The following is a 23,439-nucleotide window of genomic DNA, read 5'->3' as shown; positions in this document are numbered from 1 at the left end:
GTGCTATTTTCACATTTTCCCTAGGTTGCAAAATAGAGGCTGTCTTCTAAAAAACAGCCTTTGAAGTTTTCCATTTGTGTTTGTATGGGAGTGGATGAGTTTTACACCGTTCTGAAATGCGGTGATGGAGTTCAATTTCCATATCTCGTGTCCATGTTTGTTCTTCTTGGGTTGACTATATGTGCTGAATGATGTAAAAGCACGGGGACTGGGTTTTTCAATGAAATTGTTTACCTCTGGGTAAATAGGGTTGGAAGCACCTGCAGCTGACAGGTCTGACAGCCGATGATGGGAGTTCTATCATCGCTGCTCCTGAAGAGCTTCCATCTGGCTAGGAATGATTGTTAGATTTCACATTTGATACCTTAGGATGATCATGGCGTTAATCATGCACACGAAGAAGCTAAATGGTCTCGTCGCATGGGTTGTCCCTTAGCAGTATGCTTCTCGTGATTCATGCTTCTTTCAATCCTTGAATGTTGGTTTTTCACGCATTTGTTGGTTTGAAACTATGACAGCGAGAAATTAATGGGAGAGTCCTTGGTGAATCTTAAAGTTGGAATTTCTTGCTTTTCAATTATTGCTACTTGGAAGGCCATTGGCCAATTCGTGTTTTACATTGGGGATTCTCTACAAAGCAACTATTTATCTTATGTACATTGAGGTCACAATTATTTTTCTCTTAAATTTCAATAATTATTTTTGTCTCTTAAATTTCAATATGGGCAGTGTTAAGAATGTCATTGAATAGACACAAAGTTTAAAAAAAAAAATTATCGGATTTTGTGATTTATCCCTAGCCATCCAATTCGACGAGGGGAATAATTGTGGCCTTTATATACAAAAGATGAATGGTCTCCTTGTAGACAATCCTTTGGTGGTGTGGATGCAAAGTACCATTTCACAATGGGTATGTTTTTTCTTCTTTGTTGTTCTCTTAATTATCATTTCAACTAACTTCTGACCTTCGAAGAATTTTTTATATGCGCCATATAAGGTCTTGCTCACAAGTCACTGCCTTCATACAGATTATAGCATATTTCTCTGTATCTATCTACGCACTGTATTAATAAGTGAAAAAAGAACTAAAAAAATAAGAATGACATTGCACATATCGTATACTTCCTCTCTTCTATTTACATAGGTATGTGGATTCTCTGTCACTCAAGTGGCTTGGCTGTTCAGCTTCTCATATTCTCTAAATGGTTCTTTAATTTTTATTCTTCGGTGGGATAAACATCTTATTTCCATGCTGTTATCGTCCTTGATATACTTTGGAAGGATTGCTTGCAGCCTTCTTTTGGCTAAGGATATTTTTTTTCTTGCCAAATCCCATAAGATGTTGGGTAGCAAGACTGGCAAATCTCATGAACAATGTTTTAAATCCCATCGATTCAGTCTGAATCACCGATCTTGGTGGGGATCAGTTGGAACCAAATTGGTTCAGGAACGATATGGGTCCTGTCCCTTCGCCTTTACCCCTCTTGTAAATATTTTTTTTCTTTTTTTAAAGCTTATCTAATATTTTTTTGGGCTCTTTTTAAATCCCCATCTCCTATTTTAATTTTGAGAAATTATCTCCATAGATCCTAATCGGTTGTACGATAGTTTAATAGACCCACAAATGTAAAATATATCTAGCTGCATTAATTTTTTGAAAAGTCTTTCTACTAAACTCCCAAAACCCAATGAACCCTATTTTGTTTTATGTGTCCGTCCCAATCAATTTTCAATGAAGAGAGAACATGAGCGAGACGGGTTTGGGGGAGAGGGTGTGAGAGAGAAACAGAGGTTGGAGGAAGAAAGGGAGTATTATAGAGAGAGGGAAATGAGGAAAACGAGAGTGACGGAGAGGGAAAAGAGGAAAACAAGAGTGAGGAAGAGAACCTGTGCTATTTGGAAAGTTGGTTGGGACAAACATAAAACAAAATTGGTCCAATGGGTTTTGGGGTTCAGTAGAAAAACTTTGGATAAAATTGATGCTGCTAGATATATTTAACACTTGTGGGTCTGTTGAGAAATCATACACCAAATTATGGTCTAGAGATATTTTCTTTTGATTTTTTAATATTCATTGGATCATGATTCGGACCGGTCTAGACCCGATATGGAGCATTCTATCTAACGATCCTACATATCCATAGGTGGACACTGGTTAGGAATTTGTCCCACTTATCTGGGTTTTAAAACGCTGGTTAGGAATTTGGGTGATTTTTGGAGCCCTATGTACGGATATGCAAATGTGATTCAAGAAATGCTCAAATCTTGGTGGATTCGAGTGGGTCTGAACCTTGAGCATGTCTTGTCGGCTACACTTGACAATGTGGGTTCCTACCTTCGTTACCTGTAGAGAGAGACAGAGGTGCAGAGTATTTCAGTATGCTTTTTTCTAGAGAGACATAAGAGGTAATAGATTTCTTGAAATAATGGCAGAGTATGGCTTCTTTCAAGTCCTTCGTTCTTAAAGTCTCTCTCATCTTGTAAAACGCTATGAGACCAATCCTGTAAAACGCTCTGTTGGCTATGAAACCAATCTTCTTTGTTTTCATGGCATAGGTTTTTTCACCCATGAAGTTAGTTTACTGATGGCAGGCACCGATTTTGTTGGTTGTTTCCTATATATGAAATGGCGCTCAAGCTTCTTTCTTTTCTACAAAAACTACAGATTTTCTCTCTTTTCTTGTTCTAGTGGACAATCAGATAGAATATCAAATGGAAAATGTTATATAAAAAAAATAAAGAATATCAAATGGTGATTATATTAAGTGTCCTCCATTGGTTTTATAGAAAGGAAAATACATATTTTAATTAATATAAGGGCAAAAGGTTGTAAATTTTTTTGGATTATAGGTTTCTGCGTGTGTGTATAAAGCTACACACATGAATCTTCATATCTCATTTGATACTAATGCAAAGCAGCCAAATTCATATCTCAGAACTAGAAAAATGACCAGGCTGGAATGAACAAGCAGATATACACGCCAATCCATGCACCCACATAGTGAAACCTTTACCCTCATCCTTCTCCAAAAACTTATTTATATAATCAGGGCAACATATATACAAGATGCAATAAGCAGCAAAAGAGGCTTCCATAAAGCCACTGGCTTGCTTTGAATGTCAAGAGAACGAGAAAATGTAGCTTTACAAAAAGCAATTGCTGATGCTTGCTTAATTCCTTTAGTTTCAAATGAGAACCTCAGTAAATCGAGCAACACATGTGAGCAAGAACTAGCTCTCCATGTTGCAGCAGGGTGTCCTTCCATGGCCTTGCTGATAAATGTATCAATGCCTTCGATTATTGAACACTAGGAAATAGTAGGAGTAGGTGGGGCTGGATACTCCTTTTATTTCGTATCTTCGATGCAAATTAACAGCTTCTTTTATGGCATCAAAGATGGGCATGTCCTCCACTTCTTCCCATGCATGCCAATCAGCAATCAGGTCAGCCCAGATCACTCAACTGTATTCACCTCTGTAGTATACTTCAGGATGGACTTCAGTAAAAGGGATATGTCCTCCATGCATGATGATGGGGGTAAAATACTAAAACATGCATGTTCCTGATACAAAAAATTTAAGATTAGTTATTTTGCTGGGGGTACATGGAAAAAAAAATTCAAAATTAGGTAATATAATCATATAAACTGTTCATTTGTTAAACCATGAGAGTAACAAGTATTCAAAAATTGAAAATTCCTACGCATATTTAGACAAAATAGGAGACATATATGCCCAAGTCAAATTGTCAATTGATATTAGCAGACTTTATTGATCACGCAAGGAACAAATATTGTCGGAATTATATACAAAGAGACCATTTACTTTTTGTATAAAGGGGTCACAAAAGTTCTATTGGCAGTTTTCCATCAGATTATGGGCACGAGTCAAAATCCTAAGTCAACTAAAATATCCATGTCTTGAGATGCAATTCATATCATCTCTCGCTCTCTCTCTCTCTCTCTCACACACACACACACACCCACACAAACACACATCCCTCCACCTCCTCCTCCTCCTGCACCAAACAAACACACAAGAAATAAAAAATTACTAAGAAGAGGCAGAAATATGAGCAGCTAACCAAATTCGACCAAATTTAAGGTGAACAGAAACCTAGTAGAAAGATCTAGTAGTAAAAAGTTCTGAATCTTCTGATGAATCCTCTAGCCATAAAAACCGAAATGCAATAAATCAACATGCATCATAATTATCCGTAGTATGAAAAAGCTATTATTCCTTAAATAAATATATCAGTCAAGCTTTTTCAGAATGCTCCAACCAAGAGTCTACCCCATGATTTGGTGAGGTAAATAATAAGGCAACATGGGAGATCATCTAATGTCATTAGAACTATTTGAGATTCTCTTACTCATATCTTTTGCACTTAGTCATTAGTAGAGTTTCTAAAGAAAATTGAACAAACAAGAAAAATCTTACGGGGCCTGTTTCAAGAATATGTGAAACAACATCAAAGAACATCGCCATAACGTTCTCTGCCAGGTGATCTAGCTCCTACATTAACAAATAGTATCAAGAATGGAATAAACATTAGGCAAGCAACCATACCATATAATAAGAGAGCTACACTTAACCACAATGGGACAATATTCAGAGGACAAATGATGAATAGAAGACCATCGAAAACTACATCTCACTTGGAATCTAATAAGTTAAAAGGAACAAAAATCTAAGACAAAAACCTCTATTCATTAAGTTTACAAGGTTTATCAGATATATCTATTGGGACTTTACATAACTAGAAGGGAACTAAGAGAAAAAGTACGGCGGTCAATTCTAACGAACTTAAGCTAATAACATGATTTTGGTTGACCAGTTTCAAAACAGATTCAACAATTCTTGGCATCAACCTGAGATTGAAACAATAAACAATTAGAAATCAATTACTTGCATCAAAGGTGTTAGCAAAATAAAATGATATGAGATTGATTCATTTAATTTACTCGTCAGCATAGTTACGGTGTTGTGACAAAAGCATAAAAAATCTGCAAACAACTCTTCTAAGTCTTCATCCATACAATGCACTAATCTTCTGATGTTGGTCCACACAAATTTAAGAATTTAAGGAGTCCAAGAGACCAAGGAGGTCTCCACACCATGAAATTCAAATAGGAACCAAAGCAGATGGCCATATGTGGCTTCACCTACATCAATATCCTGAGTTAATTATGATGAGAAATTGCATGATGTCATGATTTTATAGACGCTAATTGGAGGAATGTCAAGTAGGATTCCAAAGGGAAGCAATGGAAAAACAAACCATGCAGGTTATGATCATAGCAACTTCTTTGGATATGGTACCCCATTTTTAATAACTTATATCGTATAATAATGAAAATATTTTGCATATGAACATATACATGCAGCATTTAAGAAACCCTCCCATCCATAATATTACCATGACTGTACATAATACACTATTTAAACTCATAATAGTTTAGATCCATTCACATTGATGAAAGAGCAAATTACTCATGATAGAAAGCTTAAAGCAAAGTAAATACATTTAGTAAGAATAAAATAGATTCTCTCAGCCTCCAGATTCAACTAATCTCGGAACAGCATAAACTATAATATTCATCTTGAAAAGTTTAGGAAGTACCTTATGATACAACTTGTATCCAATCAAAGCACAAAAGAACTCATCAAAAGACAAGATACCTGATTGTCTTTGTGAAATGATGTAATATCATATACAAAGGTGAAATAATTTCTTGAGCTCCAACTACTGAGGCATGCTCCCTTTTAAGATGAGGGTTCATGAAGCACTGCAATCATCCATAATCCATTAGCTATGGTCCCTTACCTTTCATGGCAATCCGTTGAAAGGCTTCACCATCATGGCAATCCGTTGCTCCTACATGTTGAAAGTTCATTAAACAATTGTGTTGTAGTAGTGCTAGAGGGCCCAGTGCTCAGGGGACCTTGCAGGGGCCCTGAGTTCCATACATAATCACTGTTAAACTAATGAAGGCTATTTTCAATGGGAGCTTATTTGGTTTTTTAACACATTTAACATAATAAGCAAACAATATTTAGCATTACATGTATAGATGTATTCATTGAATACTGCCGGTTTACATCCCCCTGACGCATCTAATGTCTAACTTAACTATTGCAGTTGATGATTTGGACTTGAATGCTGTGTAGACCTTTGGGGGGGGTTTCTTACTTGGCAATTGGGAAACATTTATGTGGTCCTGCCCCACAGGTTGGCACATTCAGTTTGTCACCCAATAATTAACTAGGGAATGCATGTGACGATAACTTTGTCAGCATTACTGGCTTCGGTAATTCACTGCATTCTTTATTTTATATTTAAATTGTGCTTGCAGACTTTACCTTAAGGTGCTGCCTCACTCAGCAACATAACAGACCATGAGACAATTGCAGCCTCAGAGGTGATGCCTTTGCAACATGTTGTCATCATCTTTGCCAATGGAAATCTTACATAAGTAATCCTCTATTCCTTAGTATTCAAATACCTTTGATCCTTTACAATCTGGTTCTTGTATCTGTTGTATATATCCTGTGACAGATACACACATAGAGAATTAGCATTCTATGAAATCATAGGATCATTGCTCACACAAGCACATGCATGGATGGGTAACATGGAAATATCTGAATGCTCATTTACAGAACTATTAAATTAGGGTGCCGTTTATATAGAGCTGAGGCTCTAAACAATCAAAGTAAATCGTACCTTTGAATAATGTCGAGAAATGTGGTTTCAATACTGAAAATCCTTGTGATAGCCTTAAAATATATTTTCATCTTTAATTATAAAATTTAAAGCTTAAAAAATAGTGTAGATCGAGTAGATCGATGAAAACTTGAAAATTGACGGTCCAAAAATGCGTTACAAGATGCACAATTTCCAAAACTTGAAATTCATTTTTTTCTTATGTCCATGCACTTGATGCCGAGATGATCAATTTGAGGATATTTGGGTATCACAACAACCTCTTCTAATGCAATTTTTGAGGTAGGCTTTAATTTGATTGTTTAAAGCCTCGTCTCTATATAAACTTTTCCATTAAAATATACATAATTTATTGTGCACAGTTCACAGTTAATGTGAAATGCGCATAGTTCATAGTTCATGTGAAATGATCCAGAATTTTAAGTTCCCTGTAGAATGAGTTGCTTCATTTCATGACTGGTTTTTCCTTCTTTTTTTTGAACTTTTTTTTATAGATTCATTTATTTCTTACATTATTTTGTGAAGACAGTTCATTTCGGAACCCTGTTCCTTTGGGTAATTGGCTGAAATATATAAGAAAAAGGATATGTGTTTTGGGGGTCAATCTTCGTCCAGCTGTTAGTTGTATCCATTTGCTTTCAGTGAAAATTAGTGACGATCAAATGAGAATCATGACCAGTTTTTGGAAGAAGCCTCTTCCAAGTGTTACTTTCTTCATTGTTCTGATACAAATGTAGGATATCTATACAATATGGGGATATCCAAAGAAGGTTTCCATGCAATTACATGGTTCACTAGCTGGGCAATAGATGCTGACCACCAATTTGATTTCTCAGAAGCAATTGATCAGAGCTTAAATACATGGCAATTTATTACCCTTTATTTGTGAAATGAGTTCAAATTTCCAATTTGCTGCTTTATATTATCAAAAAACTCTTGGTTCCCACTTGTAGTTTTAGAAAATGACTAGGTGCCCTGCTTTCTTAGGATGAGTTTGAAACAACTAAATATCCTGTGAGAGCATAGTTACGTGTCCCGAGGCTGCCGAATTGGCTGCCAGGATGCCGAACCTGGAGGTTTGGGTGTCGTATTCCGTCGCCGCACCGAAAGGCTCAAATGAGGAGCTGCAGCCTGCCGGTGGCGTCTCCTGGAGTGGTGGTTCTTGTGTAGCACAGTAGTCCAAGCGTGGGGATCCAAAGGTTGTGGAGGGGATGATGGATTGAAGAAGGAAGAGGACGGAGGTGAAGCTCCCGTCCAAGAGAGAGAGACACGAAAGAAGAGGGAGTTGACTTCAATCCAGACGCTTGAAGGGATGAGGCTAGTATCTAACACTTCTAGAAACAGACGAATGGGTCCGAGAGGAAGGGTCTCAATAGATTTCTAGTGAATGGAAACAAGGTCGCCGCACATTTCCGCCACTTTTCTGAAAGTCACTGGAGACAAAGCATGGAGAGAAACGTTGTCAAGGGTACCAAACCCGTTGTTTCCTGTAGGACCCTTGAAGGGGGCACCACGACCGAAGCATGCAAGAGGCACCATGGAAGGTGGTAATAGAAGAAACTTTAAGAGCACTCTTGGCAAACACAGGGGATGGGAAGGAGAAGAGAAAGGATCCACCAGAAATGCGTCGGCAGGTGAGAGAGGGTTCACCCCAAATACGTTTAGCCCACCGTTCAATGCCTCTCACATCATTGCGTCTAGGGAGAAATGTGGCCACCAAGCACAAGTCGAGCTTAATCTTGAGCTGGACAGAGGTTTCAGAGGGGGTCGAGATGACGTAAGCAAGAAACGGTGAATGACAGGAGGGTGGGGAACCCCTATCGATAGTTAAGGAAGAGCTAATAAGAGCTGGGGTAGGAGAAGCTGAGGCGACCACCTGGGAGAAGGTGGCCTCGAGAGATTCCCCAGGTGGCTCAGGACCTTTAAAAGGGGGGCTAGGGCCAATGGAGGAGGGAGGATGGGGTCTAGAAAGCAGGGGGAAGGTTTTGGGGTAGAGGCCGTTGATCTGTTCCCAACAGGGAGGAGGGGGGGGAGGAGGAGGAGGATGACGACGAGCCATTTTGACATAGATTTGAAAACTAGTTGTTGCATGGTTTTTGAAATACAACACTCACAATTTTCTGTTAGAGCAGGATACCTAATACTAGCACTGCTACACTCCTAGATTTTCTATCTTGTTTTGCATAATTCAAATAATGGCACTTGGCTCACATGCTAACTATGGATTATGAAGAACATCACTACAAGAGTGTTGCTTCTCTCTTTTTCATGAAGTGGCTATAGTTTTTATTTTACACAACGAGATCTTCACAAAACAATTTGTAAGATGCCCAATAGGTCTATGCTTTCTTCCAAATATATTACTTCCCCTCAACAAATATGTATGTTTCTTGAAAAAAATCAAAATGCTCTTCCTAATAAATCAGAAAGCTCCATCATCTATGTTACAAGGCTATGGGTATGAGTGTCAGTGCCAGACACCAATATACATGTCAGAAATGCCAACCTAGCCTTCTAGACACAACACATTCATATATATATTGGAGGGGTTAAGAGGTGGGATTTTAAGTGATCAAAGTATCTTAGTTTCTATAGTGCTAGACATGTTTGTCACATTCTTAGTGTCTACAAGAGCTCAGAACCTTGAACGCTCATCCAAGTCTTGTAGCCCATCATTTATTTAGAATGTTGGTGTTTACATTATTCTTGATAATATTTTATATATATTTTCTCATGTTCTTTGGTTATTTTGGTAGTGATGATGGGGGACAGCGAGGAGTTGAAAGATTGTGACAAATATGAAACCTATAGAGAGAGCAAAGTTAGGGTTCTTATGTAAAGATATCATGGATATTCGGAGGCTTATGTGGACTAAAAATATGCCCCTTATAACATATTGCTTTAGAATCACTTACTTGTTGCAAAGCCTACTAAATAGTCCACACATTCGGATCTTCCTTAAATGTTTACTTAATTTCTGTTACATGTATAGTTAGTTAACAATTGAATTTCATTTGGATGATGAAAGTGCAAAATAGATCCATAGAAGGTATTTTTTATTTGAACTATATCCAGCTTTTAGCTTCCCATGCAAGGGTGTCCTCTCTCTCTCTCTCTCTCTCACACACACACACACACACACACACACACACACAGATTTGGCTGAGCAAAGTGGTTAGTTATTTTTGGGTAGCAATGCGATATCCTAAGTCCTAGTTTCATCTTTCCACAGTTTTTATCTTGTATCTTATATCAAATATCTCAGGCTTCAATCTTTTCTTTTCACATTTTTGCTCCCATTATTTCAAATCTCATGCTTTTCAAAGTATTGTTTTTATATTTATATATATTTGGAATACTTTAAAAAAAAAAACAAATGTAGCCGTTTAGGTGTTGGGTTTTGCGGCCTTGAAAGGTCGAGAGAGCTTGTAAAATGATGTATAGTGGATATGCACTTCAATGGGAGTATGTGTGTTGACTGACCAAGGGTTGGGCGGTTTATGGCCCTGGTCATATCCAAAACCCTTGGCCCTGAGCATGTGGCAACCCCGAGAAGGGTTTGATCCTTGTTGAGATTGGAGAGATGCCCAAAGATCATGTTTGGAGGCCAGGAGAACTGTGTGGTCTCCTGTGTGAAGTTGTAGGCATGTGAGGGCAAGGGTCAAATCCTCAACAAACTTCCGTACGGCATGTACACATGACAGCCGCATGAGAAGCAGCCCTTTTATAGAGACACATGTATATGTGCATTGAGAGAGCTCCCTTTTGCACTGTAGTGACAAGTGCTAGACTTGCTCTTAAAGGGGGAACTGGAATCCACATTTTAGGATCATGGTCTCACTGTTTTATTATCCAACTTTGATAAGCCAATCATGAGCCCTGCAAAGAGACTGTGTGTCATGGGACTTTGTTGGGTTGGATGAAAGAACAGTTGTTGGTCATGGTTTCTGGGGCGAGTAAAGTGCCCTTAGTGTCGCTTATTTTGACCCATTGGTACCAGTCCACTCCTAGTATATTTTATTTTGGTTTATAAATCTTTTTTTAATTTTTAAATATTTTTTCTAGAATTTTAAAATATTATTCCTGCTGCAAATTTTCATAAAAGGGTATTTCTAAAATTTTCAGAACTTTAAAACACATGTGGGACCACATGCCACCCCAAGTACCACACACTAAATTTTCCTTTTTGCATATAGGGCACACCTTATTTTTTTTGGTGCGGGCCACGCCTAAAATATTCATTATAAATCTTTATATGGCTCCATGCCACCTTTTTAGGAAAATAGGGAGATGCCCCATATTTCAAAATTCAAATTTTTAGGAAAAAGCTCCACGCCACCTTTTAAGGGAAAAGTGGGCACGCCACTTTTTTCTAGGGAAAAAAGGTAGCACAATGCCCACTACGCCACTTTGTGTGGAATAGGCATATCCCACTCAATTTGATTGGTTTTAAATTTAAATTTTACTAAATCTCAAATCTATTGAAATATAATTTCTTGATATTCGAGAAAATCTGTTTAAATTTGATTGGATTTCTATTTTAAATAGGGGTAGATTGGGTCAAAGGGGATAATGATTCAAGTATATCCACCCAAAGATTTTTGAGATGGATGGCTCTGATTAATCTCTCACCCCACATATTCTAAATTATCCTAAAAGGTTTTGTTGGAAATTAGATAAGGTAAGAATCCTATTCAAACTAAAATCCTATTCAAACTAGAAGATAGATTTCTTTTAAATTTCCTCCTATTTAAAGGAGTTTGAACCTTTGGTAGATCACAAGATCTTATTTCTTCCCAAAAATATCTAATGTTTCTCTCTCCCACACACTAATCTCACGAACAAGTTTGGGGTCTCTTCTCTCTCTTACATCTCTTTCTTTTTAACCAAAAAAGGAGAGGCATGCCACCTCTCTCTCTCCTCTATATCTTTGTTTTGAAAGAAAAAATAGAGGTGATTTATTTTAGGTGAAACCTAGGAGAGAGTTTGCCATGCTTTTTTAAGGAAGAAAGAGAAGCCCACATGGAGAGATATCAACTCTCAAGATCAGCCTTATTTTGCTCCCATAGGGTTTGTATAAACCTTGGTTTATTTTTTAGCTCTCTTAAACCCTAGAGAAAGAAGGATAGCTTACAAAGCTTCCCTATTTAAGAATTTTCACTAACACCTTAAGGAGTAAAAGTGTACCATTGGCCAGGGAATCGGGTGTGGGGTGTATCGAGTCCTGGTTGGGTAACTCTAGACATCTTCTATTAAGTCTTTCCATTATTTTTTATTTTCATTCAGTTTTATTTTTAATTTTTTCTGTAATTTTTCAGGAAGTTATATTGTGTTAAAAATTGTTACAAAAACTAGTTTAAAGTTCCTGGATGATTTCTATTTCTCTTGGCAGTAAAATAAAAATCTTAGGTTGTATTTATGACATTGCTTTAATTTTTCAGCAACATATTGTGGCACATGTAAATGGAATATAGGTATTTGGAATAAAAGCAAAAAGAAATTTTTGAATTTAATACCTTGAGTTCTACATAGCCACACTTTTCATTAGGAACATATCTGAAGCCGACACTTGTTACGGCATGTGGGTAGCCATGTTTTTCTTATTATTCTTTCAGATGTAATTTGGAATGGAAGCTATCCATAGAAATGTTGGAATTATACTAAGAGCCTACAAAAACAATTTTAAACACCCTCTCCAAAACCCAATGTAAATTACCAAATCGATAGAAGGATTAAAAAAAAAATCTAAAGACCACCTCAAATTCCAAAATGATAAATCAACAAAAAAACAGAAGTGTTATACTTTTTATAAAAAACAAATGTAGACTGTCCAACAATTTAGGAACAGATCTGAAGCTGACACTTGTTATGGTGTGTGGGTAGCCATGTTTTTCTTATTATTCCTTCATATGTAATTTGGCATGAAAGTTGTCATGGAAATGTTGGAATTCTACTAAGAGAATACGAAAACAATTTTAAACAACCTCTCCAAAACCCAATGTTCAATTACAAGATCAATAGAAGGATTAAAAAACAAATCTAAAGACCACCTCAATTTCCAAAATGATAAATCGACAAAAAAACAGTAAGTGTTGGAACTGTAGATCTATTCACAAATAATAGCGCAAGCAAGAAGCACAACAAATAAATCAATTACCCCAAAGACACCTGGAGCCTAGCAAAGACCACAAAATAAATCAAATATAACCCAAATGACAAATCCACAGGCCTGCAAAGACTACAAAATCACTCAAATAAAACACATGCAACTTCTCAACAGGAGGCTGTAAAGAATTGAACACATTTAGGGAAGCAGTCTGCGAAACTTGAAATATTTTCAAAACATATCGGCTGTCCAAATGCAAGGAGATGCTGATGATCTTTTATCAAGGAGAAGACATCTCTTTGCTAATCCAATCCTCCCAAATCATATTCAATTGTTACAGAGCCTCAGGAATCAAACTAGGCAAATAAGCAAGATTGCATGAAAGAATAATTAGGACGAGAGTCATTCTTCAATTTGCAACAAAAGGAAAGAGGACAAGGTTTACCTAGTTCAATTTTATGGGTCTCATCATCTACATCACCCTCATCTTCTTCGATCGTTTAACTCTCAAACTTGCGAGCTACCAGTGCGTATCTCTCCAGAAATTCTTCCTCTGTTTCTTCATGATCATCCTCTTCAGAATCCTAAAATAACCAAATCAACAATAATTCATTGGCCCATTCACCACACAGGCAGACACTTCCAGTCTTCAAAATATTTCCACATTGTCAATGTAATCACTCTGATGCGGCGGCCGCCCGGGCTGGGGGGGAACTTACATCCTCATTCTCATCATCACATTCACTTTCATCAACATCTTCCATTCCATCATCCTCATCTTCCTCGCCTTCATCCTGGACTTCTTTCAAATGAATATTTGCTTCTAGAATGAGAATTGAAGCACTCTCGTGCAACTTCTAGAGCCCTGCCAGATGCCAATCCCACAAAATGTTTCACCAACTTTGTCAATGTGATTACTGCAATAAAAAGGTTTTAAGTCTTAGCAATTACCCATGAGGATCATAACATCAATCCTTGTGACTTTCAGTTTAGAAGTCACATACATCACTCTTTCAAAAGGGATGGGAAAACCATTGCTCAATTAGTAAACACCCAAAATGTCAAGGTTTTACTTGAAACAAGAAAATATGTCAGTACCTTTACAACCAAATATATCTAAAGAATGGTCATATGTTTAAATCAATACATAAGTACATTATTCCCTAAAGCAGTTGCTAAACTCGAGGCTCTCGAGGGATTTACATTTATTTCCTTAGAAACCACAGAAAAAAAAATCAAATTTCCATTCTTTACATTCCACATTTTCCTATATGAACTCATACAGTTAGTTGCAGGTAACATTTCTTATTTTCTTAAAGACTTGGTAGTGGTTTGTTCACTGTTTTCATTGGCTTGCCGGTGCCTCTTTCACAATTGTTTGCTCACGAGGCAATGCATCACTTCTTAGTAAAAGCATTGAAACCAATAGTCCAGAAGAAGCTATTCTTCTAATTGGCTATTGTGGATCAAAATTTAACCAAATATAAGTTCTGACCTTTATGAGTCAAAAGGATATAATGGCCAACACCATCAGCTAGGAACTAAATTCCTGTATTGCAGACAAAATTTCAATTTTTTTTTTATAATTGAAGTAAAGAATGTTATTTACAATTTCACCGAAATTCCATACATACTGAGACCTCTAATTTAGCCCAGATAATGCAATGGGAAAACTCCACCTTCCATGTTATGTCTTGTTGCCAACATGGATAAAGCACTTCTGAACCACCTTCCTTTATACATACGTATATACTAGAATGCACTATCCTATTGGTGATTTTAGAATTACTCCAAAAAATTTGACAATAGGTTGCCCTTATATTAGTTAAAACTACCTTAATGTTTTCTTTTTTATCAAATTGGGGAATTAAGGGTAATTGTGAATGAGTACAGAATCTCAAATTTCTCATTGGGATAGTGTGAATCTTAATTTATTTTATTTTTTTCATCTGAAATTTTAGGCATGTATCCATCTGACTATCACAGACCAAAAAAATTTCTTACAATACCTACAAGATCCAACTTGGATTACTACTAAAAAACAACAAGCATGGATATGTGTACACTCTCACTCCCATGTGCACAAAACAAAGTCGGATACATCTCAATCTATCATTACCCATGATGTTCTTTAAATATGAGTGTTAGAGAACAAATTATCGAAATTTGAGAACAATACAACTCCTTACAGTTGGGTCTATGGCACTCTAAACAAACTGAATAAACTAAATGTTGATGCTTGATAACTAAAAATAGTTTAAAGAGTGAGCAACACCAGTCAACCACACAAAAAAAGTGAACAGACAGAGAATTCTTTCACTTGCACTCTAAAGGACGTCCATCAAAGCCTCTAAAAAAGAAGACATACCTGGATGTGATGTGATGCACAACATGAGGCAACTCTCATTGATAATTATATGCAAAGCGTATAGGGTTGACCAAAGCACGTGGGCTAAGAGGGCACATAAGAAAGAGGGGTTAATATTATTTTGGACTCATGATTTTGGACTGGATCAGTATGCATTAGGTATTTTTAGCCTATTAGTAAAGGGACTGTAGTTGGTTCATAGTGAAAAGGAACAATAGGTCATATCTAGAAAGCAATGAGATTGCCATGGATGAAATCAAAAAAATATTAGGCAATGATGAAGCAAAGTATAGCCCTCTGAAAATTATAGATGAGGAATGGAACTCACGGCTTATGAGGCCCCTAAACTTAGCAAGGTACCAACTTAACCCTACTCATTTCTACATTAATCATGAGATACACAACGACAGTGAGTTCATAGATGCAATCAGCCAATGCAACATTGAACTCAACCATGATCTAGTGTCCAAGACAAGTTCTTAATGGATTGAGAGAGAGAGAGAGAGAGAGAGAGAGAGAGAGAAACCATACCTACAAGAAAAACTCAAGAAAGAAACAAGAAGCACGAAATTACGAATACTCTTATCCGAAAACTAAAAGAAAATTTTGAAAGTAAGACAACTCAATATATTTAGGGACGTGTCACTCTTTCAATCTCAACAAATTAAATATCTATTCTACAAAACGAGAAAGGAATGAAAGCATACTATAGATAACTACAATAACATCAAGTAACTTTCAGAAAAATAAAATACAAGAAATCTTCATTTTTACAAATCCATTTAAATTTTGTCATGGAGAAGTGGTTGTGTTTCCTCAGTGAGAGCATTCTCTTCTCACTTGGCTATGTTGGATGTTAAGATCAAATATAAACAGTGATGTTAGAGAATGACCCACCTCACCTCAAGGATCATATCCTATCTTGGAGGGTGCATTGGACCATAACATACCCACACTCATTGAATTTTACTAAGGGGTATAATAGATCGTTTTTTGATATCTGTCCACAGCTCCACATACACTCCTCCATACTCCATAAATCCATATCCATAGTCCATACATAGTTACAATTTACATATACAAACTAAGGATTCAGGTTATAGCCATATTTCCAACCCGAATATTCACTTATATTGGATCTCGAAAAAGATATCTTAAAATAATCCACGCAATCTAAAAAACAAAAAATTTTCACGAACCTTGGTAGCTCGATCTTCAAACTACCCACCTTTGATGTTTTCCTATCTCAAAATCTTCTAAAAAAACCCTCTAATAGTCCTAAAAAATCTCTAAAACTAAATCTAAACTCAAAAGGTGATGTTTGGATCGATTTCTCATAACTTTGAGAAACCCTTCGATTCAATGGAAATCACCAAAATACCAATTTCCTTGAGGTTTCTGTCTCTAAAATGGTTCAAATGGGGTTTAGGTGTGATATCAAACTTAAACCTCATATTTTAGATACTTAAAATTAAAAAACTAGAAAATCAATGTTCATAAATCCATATCCATAGTCCATACATGGTTACAACTTGCATAAACATAATTAAAGGATTCAGGTTATAGCCATATTTCCAACCCGAATCTTCACTTCTATTGGATCTCAAAAAAGACATCTTAAAATAAACAATGCAATTTAAAATAAATACAAAAAAAACAAAATTAACTAACGTTGATTGCTCGATTTCAAACTTCCACCTTTGAGATGTCCTCCAATCTCAAAATCTTCTAAAAAGGCTCTTAATAAACCTATAAAATCTCCAAAACTATATCTAAACTAAAAAGTCGATGTTTAGATCGATTTCTCAAAACTTTGAGAAAACCTTCGATCCTATGAAAATCACAATATACCAATTTTTTTGAGGTTTCTCTCACTCAAAAATGGTTCAAATGGGTTTTAGGTTGCATATGAACCTAAACCTCATGTTTTAGATACTTAAAATAAAAGAAAAAAGTATCAAAGTTCATTCATAGTCCATTAGTCCATAATTCTCCTAGTTTGTCCCTAACTTATATTATGTTTTTTAAAGTTCGAATTGTTGATTAAACATTTATTTAATATGTCTATACAAAGAAGAGGAACAAAATTGAATAACATTGTCTTCATTCAATATTACCAAAGCTAAAGGAGCAGTATCAGGATCACAATGATAGGGAGGCTCTTGTTGTTGATAATGTGAATGATAGTAGCGAGTGGATGGTTGATGATGGGGATAATTAGGTATGCCCTTGAGAGAGATTGACATCGAGCCAAGTTCATAAGGTTCTAGGACACCATTGAGCTATGTGCAAACCACTAGATCTAAATCCCAAAGGAAGGGGACAGGTTGATGAGAGTGAGAGAGTAGCATGAAGAGCAAGAAGCAAACTCGGAGGACGCAAGGGACAAAGATGAGTATGTTGAGAAGGGGGATGACTCTAATGATGATGGCAATGGAATCGTCATCATCTTCTATTAAGGTGTGATGATGAATATGTAATACTGAGTTGATCCAATGCGAACATCATGCCTCATGTTTTAATGGTTCATTATTTTGAGTTTTGTTTGCCATTTTCTTTTTAATGTGTTAACTTTGCCTTAGAGTTACCTATTGTCCAATGTTGATAATGAACAATGAAATGCAACTTTTTATGGATTTGGGGCCAGTAAACCTCATAAAGTTATGGCATTTCAAATTCAAGTTTCAATCTAATTCATGTATAAATTTCAAGTAGCAATTAAATAACAACATAAGATGCAAAAGCTCTAAAAAATGACATTCAAAGGTGTTTGGGGAACATTTTAGGGGTTTCAATGTCCATGAACTGCCGCTATGAACTTCCCATAGAGCTTGAAGCCCATAACTCAAACTAGGGCTCCGTAGGTTCTTGGACTCCAGCCTAGACGACCATGACCCCTAGCCACCTAGGTACCTACCTCTGTTTTTTTTAGCATTGGAGGAGTAGTTTCTAGAAGGGTGTAAGGGAGCTTGTGAGGCTTTTAAGAAGATAAATGATGTATGGAAGATCATCATCCACCACATGAATCCTATTCCTCTATGCTTCTCCATCAACGGTCATACCCCCAATAAGGCTAGAAGGCACCATATCTTTTCTTATTACTTACTATCCATGTCCTTTTAGGCCTTCCCCTTGCCCTTTTAGAGCTTTCCACTTGAACCAAATTGCACCTCCTAACAAGTGCTATATTAGGTTTACATTGCACAAACACAATGCACCTAAAGTCTTCTTTACCTCATCTTCTCGCCTATTAATGCGACACCTAAGTTCCCTCGTATGTATTTATTCCTAATTATTTCCATTCTTGTCTTATGCATATAACACAGGTTCAAGATTCATGATAAATGTGGCAAAGTTTAATGATGGCTGCCTACTTAACGTAACCCGCCTCCTTTAACCAAGCTTGGGATGAGTTAAAGAAAAGTTTAACCAAGCTTGAGACGAGTTAAGTGAAAGTTTAAAGTCCTCACTCATATGGGGAATAAGTTTCCCAACATTTGCAAGTTATTTATGGAAATTGAAGTTCGGCAGTCAAGTGCTTCAAAAGGAGTAGCATATATTGTTCTCATGTTCAAGGATATAAATGCAGACATGGCTACACAAATAATTTACTGTGGTTCCATATTTGCTTTTTATATCCAACATGAATAAACCCATATTGCAGCACCATGCATCCTAGTTAGGCAGGAACAACAAGGAGGTCTCTAAGATAGTGGTAGGTCCATTGCAGGGGATCTTCATCCCATTGAGGAGATAGACAAGCAAGGTCAATTACAAAATATCATTCATGGCTCATCACCATCCAAAGTCCATTAAATGATCATGATTATCTTATAGTGTTTGAAAGTCTGTTACAGTATATCATTCATGGCTCATCACCATCCAAGGTCCATCAGATGAGCATGATTGTCTGATAGTGTTTGAATTTTAAATTTTTTTCTACAAACTAGATTGACCTGAAATTTTGTGGGTGTGTGTGCCTTCGTGCACTTAAACTATTTAAAAATTATCAAAATGATAAAAATGACCAAATTACCTCTATAAATGGATTGTGCTGTGTCCAACTCAATGACTGTGAAACCTTTGTGGGATAGAGCTTAGTGGATCGTTATGTGGTAATAGAATATCACGGTCAATCATGTGAGCAAACCCTCCCACTTAACTTGGAACTTGTGCCTTGAGAGTTTACTTCTTGTGTGAACACTAACAAATTTTGAAATTTGAATATCCCATCAAATCATAACAAAGGCATATCTCCATGCGCTCATATCATATCTTAGCATGTTGCCATGCACACATATCTCATCAGAAGCTTGTTTCCATACACACATATCTCATCAGAAGCATGTTGTCGTGCACACATATCTCATTAGAAGCATGTTTCCATACACACATATGCACACATATCTTATCAGAAACATGTTACCATGCACACATACCTTATTAGAGGCAAGTTGCCATGCACACATATCTTATCACAAGCATGTCTCATATGTAATCCCAAGAAATATCAACATTTCTATATCATACATATAGTCACAAGGGACATCACTATGTCATACTATCATGCATATAAATTCAAAAGACTTTATTATGTCAATTGCGGGCCATATACCAATGTAGTAGATATCAGGAAACAACAATATCGTATTTTCAAAATATTCTTAAATTCATTAATATGAATTCATATGAAGCAATTCATAGTAATTACTTGCACATAACACTTGCACATAACATTTGTATTTACACATAACACTTGCTCATAACACGTGCATATAACACTTGTACATAACACGTGCACCTAACCCTTGTACATAACACGTGCACATAACACTTTTACATAATACGTGCACATAACCCTTGTACATAACATTTGCATATACTTGCATATAACATTTACAGTATCTAGAATTTATGCTGCAAGTATTACAATTAAATACAGAAATACATAGAACTTGCAGTTTTGGAAATATTACAATTAAATGTAGAAATATCTCTGGGATTATTATAAAAATATCAATTTTCTTCAAACAATGATTTTATAGGAACAATGAAGCCACTTACCCATAAAACTTACGATATTTAAAAGGTTTTGGGTTTTCAGTTGACACCAACGATAGCCCAAGATTCCCACCATGGAGGAAAAAGGTTTTGGGTTTTCAGTGGGATGGTTTCAAAATGCATGCAGAGAGAAAGAGAAGGTTGAGGAGATTAAAATAGGAGAGAGATTGAGAGGAGATTAAAATACGAGAGAGAGAGCTTCTTCTTTTTTTTTTTTTTGTAAAAATGGTACACCTCAGTGCAAGGTGTCTTATAAACAATAGAGTGGGGTGTAAAGCTGCCACAAGGTGCTACAAAACAAAAGCGTCATGTAAAAACATCAAATAGACAGTGGTGGACCTAAGGTCCACCGCAATGAAAATGAACCATCAAATGTTAAGAAATGGTTTATCAATAAATTATGGTATATTAACAATAATATCGCATTATTTATATTAACAATATATAATTAGTAATATATTAACAATATATTATAGATTTATTATAATTTAGGGTCATCATAAGACCTCCTCGAATGAATGTCAAATCATGGTGATCCAAGCAAGCAGTACCTCACTCCATGACCAGGCTTGAAAGTTCTCAAGCAAACCATGACGTTAACTCCACCATCATTACCTACCCTCCTCTTTATTCTTGACCACAACCCCTTCGTCCCATTTCCTAAATCAGAAGACATTCTGTTCCCCACGTAAATTAGAGTTCGAGATAGAAATATGATTAACATGTTATAAGACATTATTCTGGAATTTGCATTACCAGGGTTTAATTAACTTGAAATCAATCTGGTCATGTATGTCACAATCCGTATTGAGATTGCTCATTAGAAACATTGAGTCTAAAGTAGCTTGAAGAATAGTGACGCTGTTTAGGGTCTTCCACTGCATAGTTGCACCTCTCCCAAAAAGTTTGCTAGTTTGAAGAGCAGACCTTAATTCACGTACAAGTTCGGTAAAATTGAACTCCAAACATAAATGAATTTCACAAATAATGCACGAGATAACTAAATTTGAAGAACTACAATCCCTACAAAAGGGCATCTTAGACAAAAAATGAGACACAATGTCACAATATCTTGTCCAATTCAATTTGCATGAATGCTGGAACAATTCAGACCTAATTACTGTGTTCCCTTGTTTTGGGGAGCTAGCAGAATTGTCATATCATGTGAGTTTTATTTGATGCAAGTACAAACGCTGCTAAGTGCTAACAATGATTTGGAAGGTGACTCAAGAGAAGATTCATCTTAAAGTGAGAATAAGTTTACATAAAACAACAATTCACATGAAGTGACATGTTAATTCTTATTAGTGAAGTGAGGGACCCAATTCCCATATGCATTTGGTCGAATGTTGAAACACGCCTCAACAAATATTCCTATGTGAGGCTTAAGATGGAAGACAAATTCAAAAGCTATAAAAAGAAATATAGTAATAGCTGTAGAGTGAAAAGGATACATCTACATAAATTATTTTCTTGAACTAGTGGAAATTGAAAGGATGCCTATCATGCATGAGATGATTAAAAAAAGGAGGATTTCAAAGTAGACCATGAGAAATTCTCAAGTCCACTTTCTCATGTTATTAGTAATACAAAATGTACTATTTGGACTACATGCCTCGCTTATGTCTCTCTCGTGTTCATACTTTTATTTTTAAAGGAAGTGGTTTATATATATATATATATATATATATTAAAAACGCTTATAGGCAATTTTGAACAGTGTTTCGCCCCCCATGGACATGCTATGTCGATGGCCGTTTATTGAATGGAGCTGCAACTTGCGATGCGTGGTCCGTGGCGTTTCCGCCGCCATGGACATGCTATGCTCGTGACGGGGGTACCGCCACAGACATGCTAGCTCCGTAGCAGTCTTTAATCCTCCAAAAAAATCTTCATTTTCCCCATAGGTGTTGCGTAGGAGGCAATATATATATATATATATATATATATATATATATATATATATATATATATATATATATATATATATGGGGAAATGATATCATGTCGCTATGCTATTATAATATAATGAAACCACAGTTCTAGAAAACCATGTTTGTGGTATTTGTATGACCCAAATTTTGCACACTCTATTCCTCTCAATAATCAATCTAAAAAGAAAATGTTAATTTACAATTTATATATAGTCAAAATGATTCATCTCCAACAATGAATCTAGATCGTCCACTTAGTAAATTTCAAGATCTAGGCCTTGAAATGACAAGAAATTTATCTAAAAATTTGGAAAAAAAATGATCCTAAAGGCTAGATCTAAGCATCTCACCAAAATGGACGGCCTACGTTAATTGGGCTAAAATAACACTTTCTAGGTTATGTTTTCAATTTTTTTTTTGTTGTGATTATTCATTAGAATGAAAAGAGTGTATATATATTTTTTTTGTGAGAAAAAAAGAGTGTATATTTTAAAATTTGGATCAAACAAATGGCCATAACATGGTTTTTGAAGATTGTTTCATTAGATTACTATACAACCGTTACATGAAGTCACTCCTCCTATATATATATATATATATATATATATTTGGGGTGCTTCCCCTGTACTTCCATATACATGTAGATGTAGTTAATATATACAATATTGCTTCTAGGTTGCTCCCTGAGCAATGCTCCCAAGTGCTCCAAGGGTGCGGAGCTTTAGCTAAGTGCCGATCTAGGCTCCCACACTCGCACCCGTACCCGCTCCCGCTCCTGCTCCCGCTCCCGCTCCCGCTCCCGCTCCCAACAACTATGGGCCTTCCCTTTGCCCTTTTAGAGCCTTCCATTCTACTTGAATCAAATTGCACCTCCTAATCAGTGTTGTATTGGGTCTGCATTGCATATGTCGAGCCCTCCTCTTATTGCCTATTGGAGCCACCCCTAAGTTCCCTCAAATGAACTCATTCCGAATTCTATCCTTTTTTGTCTTTCCACTCGTACATCTCAACATTCTCATCTCAACGACACCCATCTTATAGGGTATGTTGTTTCTTATCCGCCCAACATTTTGCCCCATAAAGCAAAGCTGGTCTCACAACTGTCCTATAAAACTTCCCCTTCATGATTGACATCCACTACCCATTTATCTAATGGGAATGGTTTCTATACTTCCCCTACAACATAGAAGATATATGCCTCCCCCTCCATCCAACCATCCAATTTAGATCAAGTGAGCCACTC

General features: G+C 36.4%; 1 long non-coding RNA gene across 45 annotated transcripts in view; it reads right to left on the bottom strand.

The window, feature by feature from the left end:
* Nucleotides 1-3,022: 3,022 nt before the first annotated feature.
* LOC105420908 (uncharacterized) overlaps nucleotides 3,023-23,439 on the bottom strand; it is a 40,756-nt gene continuing 20,339 nt past the window's right edge. For 7 of the 45 annotated variants that reach the window (XR_016047766.1, XR_016047759.1, XR_016047765.1 and 4 more), the window contains 4 exons: nucleotides 13,279-13,750; nucleotides 6,364-6,550; nucleotides 4,441-5,878; nucleotides 3,023-3,563 (listed from right to left, as the gene is read on the bottom strand). This is a non-coding gene — a long non-coding RNA (uncharacterized LOC105420908). Of the gene's footprint in view, nucleotides 3,564-4,440; nucleotides 5,958-6,066; nucleotides 6,222-6,363; nucleotides 6,551-13,278; nucleotides 13,751-13,784; nucleotides 15,180-15,201; nucleotides 15,900-16,098; nucleotides 16,153-19,237; nucleotides 19,405-23,439 lie in introns of those variants that run through there. The other 38 variants (XR_016047764.1, XR_016047763.1, XR_016047769.1 and 35 more) reach the window with 31 other exon arrangements.

Source organism: Amborella trichopoda, chromosome 13, assembly GCF_054954075.1.
Source record: "Amborella trichopoda isolate Santa Cruz 75 chromosome 13, AtrichopodaSantaCruz75HAP2 v2.0, whole genome shotgun sequence".
Taxonomy (NCBI): domain Eukaryota; kingdom Viridiplantae; phylum Streptophyta; class Magnoliopsida; order Amborellales; family Amborellaceae; genus Amborella; species Amborella trichopoda.
The sequence above is the reverse complement of the archived record's forward strand: the minus strand, read 5'-3'. Positions and strand labels throughout refer to the sequence as shown.